Genomic DNA, 8,638 nt, shown 5'->3' with positions numbered 1-8,638 from the left:
TTACTGTAACACACCTGGTGCACACCTGTATTACTGTAACACACCTGGTGCACACCTGTATTACTGTAACACACCTGGTATACACCTGTATTACTGTAACACACCTGGTATACACCTGTATTACTGTAACACCTGGTATACACCTGTATTACTGTAACACCTGGTATACACCTGTATTACTGTAACACACCTGGTATACACCTGTATTACTGTAACACACCTGGTATACACCTGTATTACTGTAACACCTGGTATACACCTGTATTACTGTAACACACCTGGTATACACCTGTATTACTGTAACACACCTGGTATACACCTGTATTACTGTGACACACCTGGTATACACCTGTATTACTGTAACACCTGGTATACACCTGTATTACTGTAACACACCTGGTATACACCTGTATTACTGTAACACACCTGGTGCACACCTGTATTACTGTAACACACCTGGTATACACCTGTATTACTGTAACACACCTGGTATACACCTGTATTACTGTGACACACCTGGTGCACACCTGCATTACTGTAACACACCTGGTATACACCTGCATTACTGTAACACACCTGGTGCACACCTGTATTACTGTAACACACCTGGTATACACCTGCATTACTGTAACACACCTGGTGCACACCTGTATTACTGTAACACACCTGGTATACACCTGTATTACTGTAACACACCTGGTATACACCTGTATTACTGTAACACACCTGGTGCACACCTGTATTACTGTAACACACCTGGTGCACACCTGTATTACTGTAACACACTTGGTATACACCTGCATTACTGTAACACACCTGGTATACACCTGTATTACTGTAACACACCTGGTGCACACCTGTATTACTGTAACACACCTGGTATACACCTGCATTACTGTAACACACCTGGTGCACACCTGCATTACTGTAACACACCTGGTGCACACCTGTATTACTGTAACACACCTGGTGCACACCTGTATTACTGTAACACACCTGGTGCACACCTGTATTACTGTGACACACCTGGTATACACCTGTATTACTGTAACACACCTCTTGCACACCTGTATTACTGTAACACACCTGGTATACACCTGCATTACTGTAACACACCTGGTGCACACCTGTATTACTGTAACACACCTGGTATACACCTGTATTACTGTAACACACCTGGTATACACCTGTATTACTGTAACACACTTGGTATACACCTGCATTACTGTAACACACCTGGTGCACACCTGTATTACTGTAACACACCTGGTGCACACCTGTATTACTGTAACACACCTGGTATACACCTGCATTACTGTAACACACCTGGTGCACACCTGTATTACTGTAACACACCTGGTATACACCTGTATTACTGTAACACACCTGGTATACACCTGCATTACTGTAACACACTTGGTATACACCTGCATTACTGTAACACACCTGGTGCACACCTGTATTACTGTAACACACCTGGTGCACACCTGTATTACTGTAACACACCTGGTATACACCTGCATTACTGTAACACACCTGGTGCACACCTGTATTACTGTAACACACCTGGTATACACCTGTATTACTGTAACACACCTGGTATACACCTGTATTACTGTGACACACCTGGTGCACACCTGCATTACTGTAACACACCTGGTATACACCTGCATTACTGTAACACACCTGGTGCACACCTGTATTACTGTAACACACCTGGTATACACCTGCATTACTGTAACACACCTGGTGCACACCTGTATTACTGTAACACACCTGGTATACACCTGTATTACTGTAACACACCTGGTATACACCTGTATTACTGTAACACACCTGGTGCACACCTGTATTACTGTAACACACCTGGTGCACACCTGTATTACTGTAACACACTTGGTATACACCTGCATTACTGTAACACACCTGGTATACACCTGTATTACTGTAACACACCTGGTGCACACCTGTATTACTGTAACACACCTGGTATACACCTGCATTACTGTAACACACCTGGTGCACACCTGCATTACTGTAACACACCTGGTGCACACCTGTATTACTGTAACACACCTGGTGCACACCTGTATTACTGTAACACACCTGGTGCACACCTGTATTACTGTGACACACCTGGTATACACCTGTATTACTGTAACACACCTCTTGCACACCTGTATTACTGTAACACACCTGGTATACACCTGCATTACTGTAACACACCTGGTGCACACCTGTATTACTGTAACACACCTGGTATACACCTGTATTACTGTAACACACCTGGTATACACCTGCATTACTGTAACACACTTGGTATACACCTGCATTACTGTAACACACCTGGTGCACACCTGTATTACTGTAACACACCTGGTGCACACCTGTATTACTGTAACACACCTGGTATACACCTGCATTACTGTAACACACCTGGTGCACACCTGTATTACTGTAACACACCTGGTATACACCTGTATTACTGTAACACACCTGGTATACACCTGCATTACTGTAACACACTTGGTATACACCTGCATTACTGTAACACACCTGGTGCACACCTGTATTACTGTAACACACCTGGTGCACACCTGTATTACTGTAACACACCTGGTATACACCTGCATTACTGTAACACACCTGGTGCACACCTGTATTACTGTAACACACCTGGTATACACCTGCATTACTGTAACACACCTGGTGCACACCTGTATTACTGTAACACACCTGGTATACACCTGTATTACTGTAACACACCTGGTATACACCTGCATTACTGTAACACACTTGGTATACACCTGCATTACTGTAACACACCTGGTGCACACCTGTATTACTGTAACACACCTGGTGCACACCTGTATTACTGTAACACACCTGGTATACACCTGCATTACTGTAACACACCTGGTGCACACCTGTATTACTGTAACACACCTGGTATACACCTGTATTACTGTAACACACCTGGTATACACCTGCATTACTGTAACACACTTGGTATACACCTGCATTACTGTAACACACCTGGTGCACACCTGTATTACTGTAACACACCTGGTGCACACCTGTATTACTGTAACACACCTGGTATACACCTGCATTACTGTAACACACCTGGTGCACACCTGTATTACTGTAACACACCTGGTATACACCTGTATTACTGTAACACACCTGGTATACACCTGCATTACTGTAACACACTTGGTATACACCTGTATTACTGTATCACACCTGTACGTAGTTACATCTGTATTACTGTAACACACCTGGTACACACCTGTATTAGTGGTACACACCTGTATTACTGTAACACACCTGGTACACACCTGTATTAGTGTAACACACCTGGTGCACACCTGTATTACTGTAACACACCTGGTACACACCTGTATTAGTGTAACACACCTGGTGCACACCTGTATTACTGTAACACACCTGGTGCCACACTTGGTACACACCTGTATTATTGTAACACTTGGTGCACACCTGTATTACTGGTACACACCTGTATTACTGTAACACACCTGGTACACACCTGTATTAGTGTAACACACCTGGTACACACCTGTATTAGTGTAACACACCTGGTACACACCTGTATTACTGTAACACACCTGGTACACACCTGTATTAGTGTAACACACCTGGTACACACCTGTATTACTGTAGCACACCTGGTACACACCTGTATTAGTGTAACACTTGGTGCACAAGTGAAGATTAGAAACACCTGCAGCTATCACAAACGGTGTTGTCGATCAGAGTCTTAAAAACAGAGAAGGACACTAACTTCACTAACTTTAAAATCTTCTGTAGCATGTTCCAGGATGAAGGGGCATTATGGGAGAAAGATTGTTTCCCCATCTCAGTTCCTGCTTTAGGAACAGACAAAGGCAGCAGCGACTGTGAACGAAGACTGTATTGAGTGACTGATCTGGTCAGTAAGGAAGAGAGATACAAAGGGAGTTGTCACATCAATGCTTTGTACACAAAAGTGTACCGGTGCTTTAGCCTCCTGGTGGAGAGAGATGTGCATTGCACCATAGCATACAGATCACATTGGTGGGTGAGTGATCTAGTATTGGTAATGAATCTTCAAGCATCATGGTGCTATCCATGATAATATTGTTGCATGATTTCACCTGGATCAGAGAAGTCGATGTCTCGTCTGTGCACAGCATTCTCTGTACAGGGGCGAGATCACATTTCATAAGTGAAACATTGTTTCCGAGGTCAGACAGGAAGACCGCAAGGTTTATATAAACCATTCCTGTTGGAAATCAAATGCTAGGCTAGAAGCAGGAGGAAATCATGTTAATACAGGCCTTATTGCTTCTAACATTGGGAACGTGGCAGTTTGTCCGTTAGCCCAGGGCTTTGGAATACAAGTCGGAATCCTTAGCCCAGGATTAACAAACGCTTGTGTGAACACAGGACCAGTCTTAGCCTGGAGCCATTTTAGCCCGGGGCTAAGAACAATGCAGTGTGGAAAGGACTTTAGTGCACTATATAGGGAATAGGGTGGCATTTTAAAATATATTTTATTATTGTTGTCACGCACATACTTAGCAGAAGTTATTGCGGGTGTAGCGAAATGCTTGTGTTCGTAGCTCCAACACTGCAGTAATATCTCACAACAATAAACACAATACACAAAACCTAAAAGTAAAAGACTGGAATTAAGAAATATATATATTAGGATGAGCAATGTCGCAGCGGCATTGACTAAATACAGTAGAATAGAATACAGTATGTACATATGAGATGAGTAAAGCAGTATGTAAACATTATTAAAGTGACCGGTGATTCCAGCCTCTAAGGTGCAGGGTTGAGTAACATTATTAAAGTGACCGGTGATTCCAGTCTCTAAGGTGCAGGGTGGAGTAACATTATTAAAGTGACCAGTGATTCCATGTCTATGTATAGAGGGCAGCAGCCTCTAAGGTGGAGGGTTGAGTAACATTATTAAAGTGACCAGTGATTCCATGTCTATGTATAGAGGGCAGCAGTCTCTAAGGTGCAGGGTTGAGTAACATTATTAAAGTGGTTCCATGTCTATGTATAGAGGGCAGCAGCCTCTAAGGTGCAGGGTTGAGTAACATTATTAAAGTGACCAGTGATTCCATGTCTATGTATAGAGGGCAGCAGCCTCTAAGGTGCAGGGTGGAGTAACATTATTAAAGTGACCAGTGATTCCATGTCTATGTATAGAGGGCAGCAGCCTCTAAGGTGCAGGGTTGAGTAACATTATTAAAGTGACCAGTGATTCCATGTCTATGTATAGAGGGCAGCAGCCTCTAAGGTGGAGGGTGGAGTAACATTATTAAAGTGGCCAGTGATTCCATGTCTATGTATAGAGGGCAGCAGCCTCTAAGGTGCAGGGTGGAGTAACATTATTAAAGTGTGATTCCATGTCTATGTATAGAGGGCAGCAGCCTCTAAGGTGCAGGGTGGAGTAACATTATTAAAGTGACCAGTGATTCCATGTCTATGTATAGAGGGCAGCAGCCTCTAAGGTGCAGGGTTGAGTAACATTATTAAAGTGACCAGTGATTCCATGTCTATGTATAGAGGGCAGCAGCCTCTAAGGTGGAGGGTGGAGTAACATTATTAAAGTGGCCAGTGATTCCATGTCTATGTATAGAGGGCAGCAGCCTCTAAGGTGCAGGGTGGAGTAACATTATTAAAGTGTGATTCCATGTCTATGTATAGAGGGCAGCAGCCTCTAAGGTGCAGGGTGGAGTAACATTATTAAAGTGACCAGTGATTCCATGTCTATGTATAGAGGGCAGCAGCCTCTAAGGTGCAGGGTTGAGTAACATTATTAAAGTGACCAGTGATTCCATGTCTATGTATAGAGAGCAGCAGCCTCTAAGGTGGAGAGTTGAGTAACATTATTAAAGTGAACAGTGATTCCATGTCTATGTATAGAGGGCAGCAGCCTCTAAGGTGCAGGGTGGAGTAACATTATTAAAGTGACCAGTGATTCCATGTCTATGTATAGAGAGCAGCAGCCTCTAAGGTGCAGGGCTGAGTAACATTATTAAAGTGTGATTCCATGTCTATGTATAGAGGGCAGCAGCCTCTAAGGTGGAGGGTGGAGTAACATTATTAAAGTGACCAGTGATTCCATGTCTATGTATAGAGGGCAGCAGCCTCTAAGGTGGAGGGTTGAGTAACATTATTAAAGTGTGGTTCCATGTCTATGTATAGAGGGCAGCAGTCTCTAAGGTGCAGGGTGGAGTAACATTATTAAAGTGTGATTCCATGTCTATGTATAGAGGGCAGCAGCCTCTAAGGTGCAGGGTGGAGTAACATTATTAAAGTGACCAGTGATTCCATGTCTATGTATAGAGGGCAGCAGCCTCTAAGGTGCAGGGTTGAGTAACATTATTAAAGTGACCAGTGATTCCATGTCTATGTATAGAGGGCAGCAGTCTCTAAGGTGCAGGGTGGAGTAACATTATTAAAGTGACCAGTGATTCCATGTCTATGTATAGAGAGCAGCAGCCTCTAAGGTGCAGGGTGGAGTAACATTATTAAAGTGACCAGTGATTCCATGTCTATGTATAGAGGGCAGCAGTCTCTAAGGTGCAGGGTTGAGTAACTGGCTGGTAGCCGACTAGTGATGGCTATTTAACAGTCTGATGCCCTTGAGACGTTTTTGGGACTCGGGAAGTGTTTGTTTGTTCATCATTACTTCAGTTGGGATGTTGGTCAGACCGCACGAGAGGCTGTGATTGGTAAGACCGTATGAGAGGCTTTGATTGGTCTGTAGTGACGTGACGACGATGACGCCATAGACATGTCAACTGAAGGGCCGGGACGTTTGTGTAAATATATGATTTAATCTTCGTTATTTTTTTTTTAAACTATATCTTAAATGTGAATCCAGAACCCCTCTGAACATCTGGGAGATCAGGTAGGATCTAGTCCTCCATCAGATCAGCTAGGATCTAGTCCTCCATCAGGTAGATTCTAGTCCTCCATCAGGTAGGATCTAGTCCTTCATCAGGTAGGATCTAGTCCTCCATCAGATCAGGTAGGATCTAGTCCTCCATCAGGATCTAGTCTTCCATCAGATCAGATAGGATCTAGTCATTCTGAAGTGCTAGACACTGTCCTGCTTTTCCTCCATCACTAAGAACATTTGCCTGTAATGAGTGAAAACCGTTAATATGTGACTCTAACTCTCGTACCACATCCGCAGTAGTTATGATGATTCATATGATGATGATGATGTATTTAACGTGTAAAGAAACAAAGGTCTGTCCAGATGAGTAAAGTTGATTTTGTGAAACCATTCTACCTGTGCAAACACCTGTTTATTCATATAACTGACTTCAATACAACTGTGGTGATGTAACTATGTACTGAACCAGAATAATATAACTGGTGATGTAACTATGTACTGAACCAGAATAATATAACTGGTGATGTAACTACGTATACTGAACCAGAATAATATAACTGGTGATGTAACTATGTACTGAACCAGAATAATATAACTGGTGATGTAACTATGTACTGAACCAGAATAATATAACTGGTGATGTAACTATGTACTGAACCAGAATAATATAACTGGTGATGTAACTATGTACTGAACCAGAATAATATAACTGGTGATGTAACTATGTACTGAACCAGAATAATATAACTGGTGATGTAACTATGTACTGAACCAGAATAATATAACTGGTGATATAACTATGTACTGAACCAGAATAATATAACTGGTGATGTAACTATGTACTGAACCAGAATAATATAACTGGTGATGTAACTATGTACTGAACCAGAATAATATAACTGTGGTGATGTAACTATGTACTGAACCAGAATAATATAACTGGTGATGTAACTATGTATACTGAACCAGAATAATATAACTGTGGTGATGTAACTATGTACTGAACCAGAATAATATAACTGGTGATGTAACTACGTAATATAACTGGTGTGATTTAACTATGTACTGAACCAGAATAATATAACTGTGGTGATGTAACTACGTTACTGAAACCAAGAATAATATCAACTGGTGATGTAACTTACTGTACTGAACCAGAATAATATAACTGGTGATGTAACTATGACTGAACCAGAATAATATAACTGGTGACTGTAACTACTGTATACTGAACCAGAATAATATAAACTGTGTGATGTGAACTATGTACTGAACCAAATAATATAACTGGTGATATAACTATGTACTGAACCAGAATAATATAACTGGTGATGTAACTATGTACTGAACCATGAATAATATAACTGGTGATGTAACTATGTACTGAACCAGAATAATATGAACTGGTGATATTAACTATGTACTTGAACCAGAATAATATACACTGGTGATTTGTAACTACTGTACTGAAACCAGAATAATATAACTGGTGATGTAACTAATGTATACTGAACCAGAATATATAACTTGTGGATGTAACTATGTTACTTGAACCAGAATAATATAACTGGTGATGTACACTAATGTTACTGAACCAGAATAATCATTATAACTGGTGATGTTAAACTATGTACCTGAACCAGAATAATATAACTGGTGGATGTAACTATGTACTGAACCAGAATAATATAACTGGTGATGTAACTATGT

This window comes from Salvelinus namaycush, unplaced genomic scaffold (genome assembly GCF_016432855.1).
Source record: "Salvelinus namaycush isolate Seneca unplaced genomic scaffold, SaNama_1.0 Scaffold3447, whole genome shotgun sequence".
Lineage (NCBI taxonomy): Eukaryota > Metazoa > Chordata > Actinopteri > Salmoniformes > Salmonidae > Salvelinus > Salvelinus namaycush.
The sequence above is the reverse complement of the archived record's forward strand: the minus strand, read 5'-3'. Positions refer to the sequence as shown.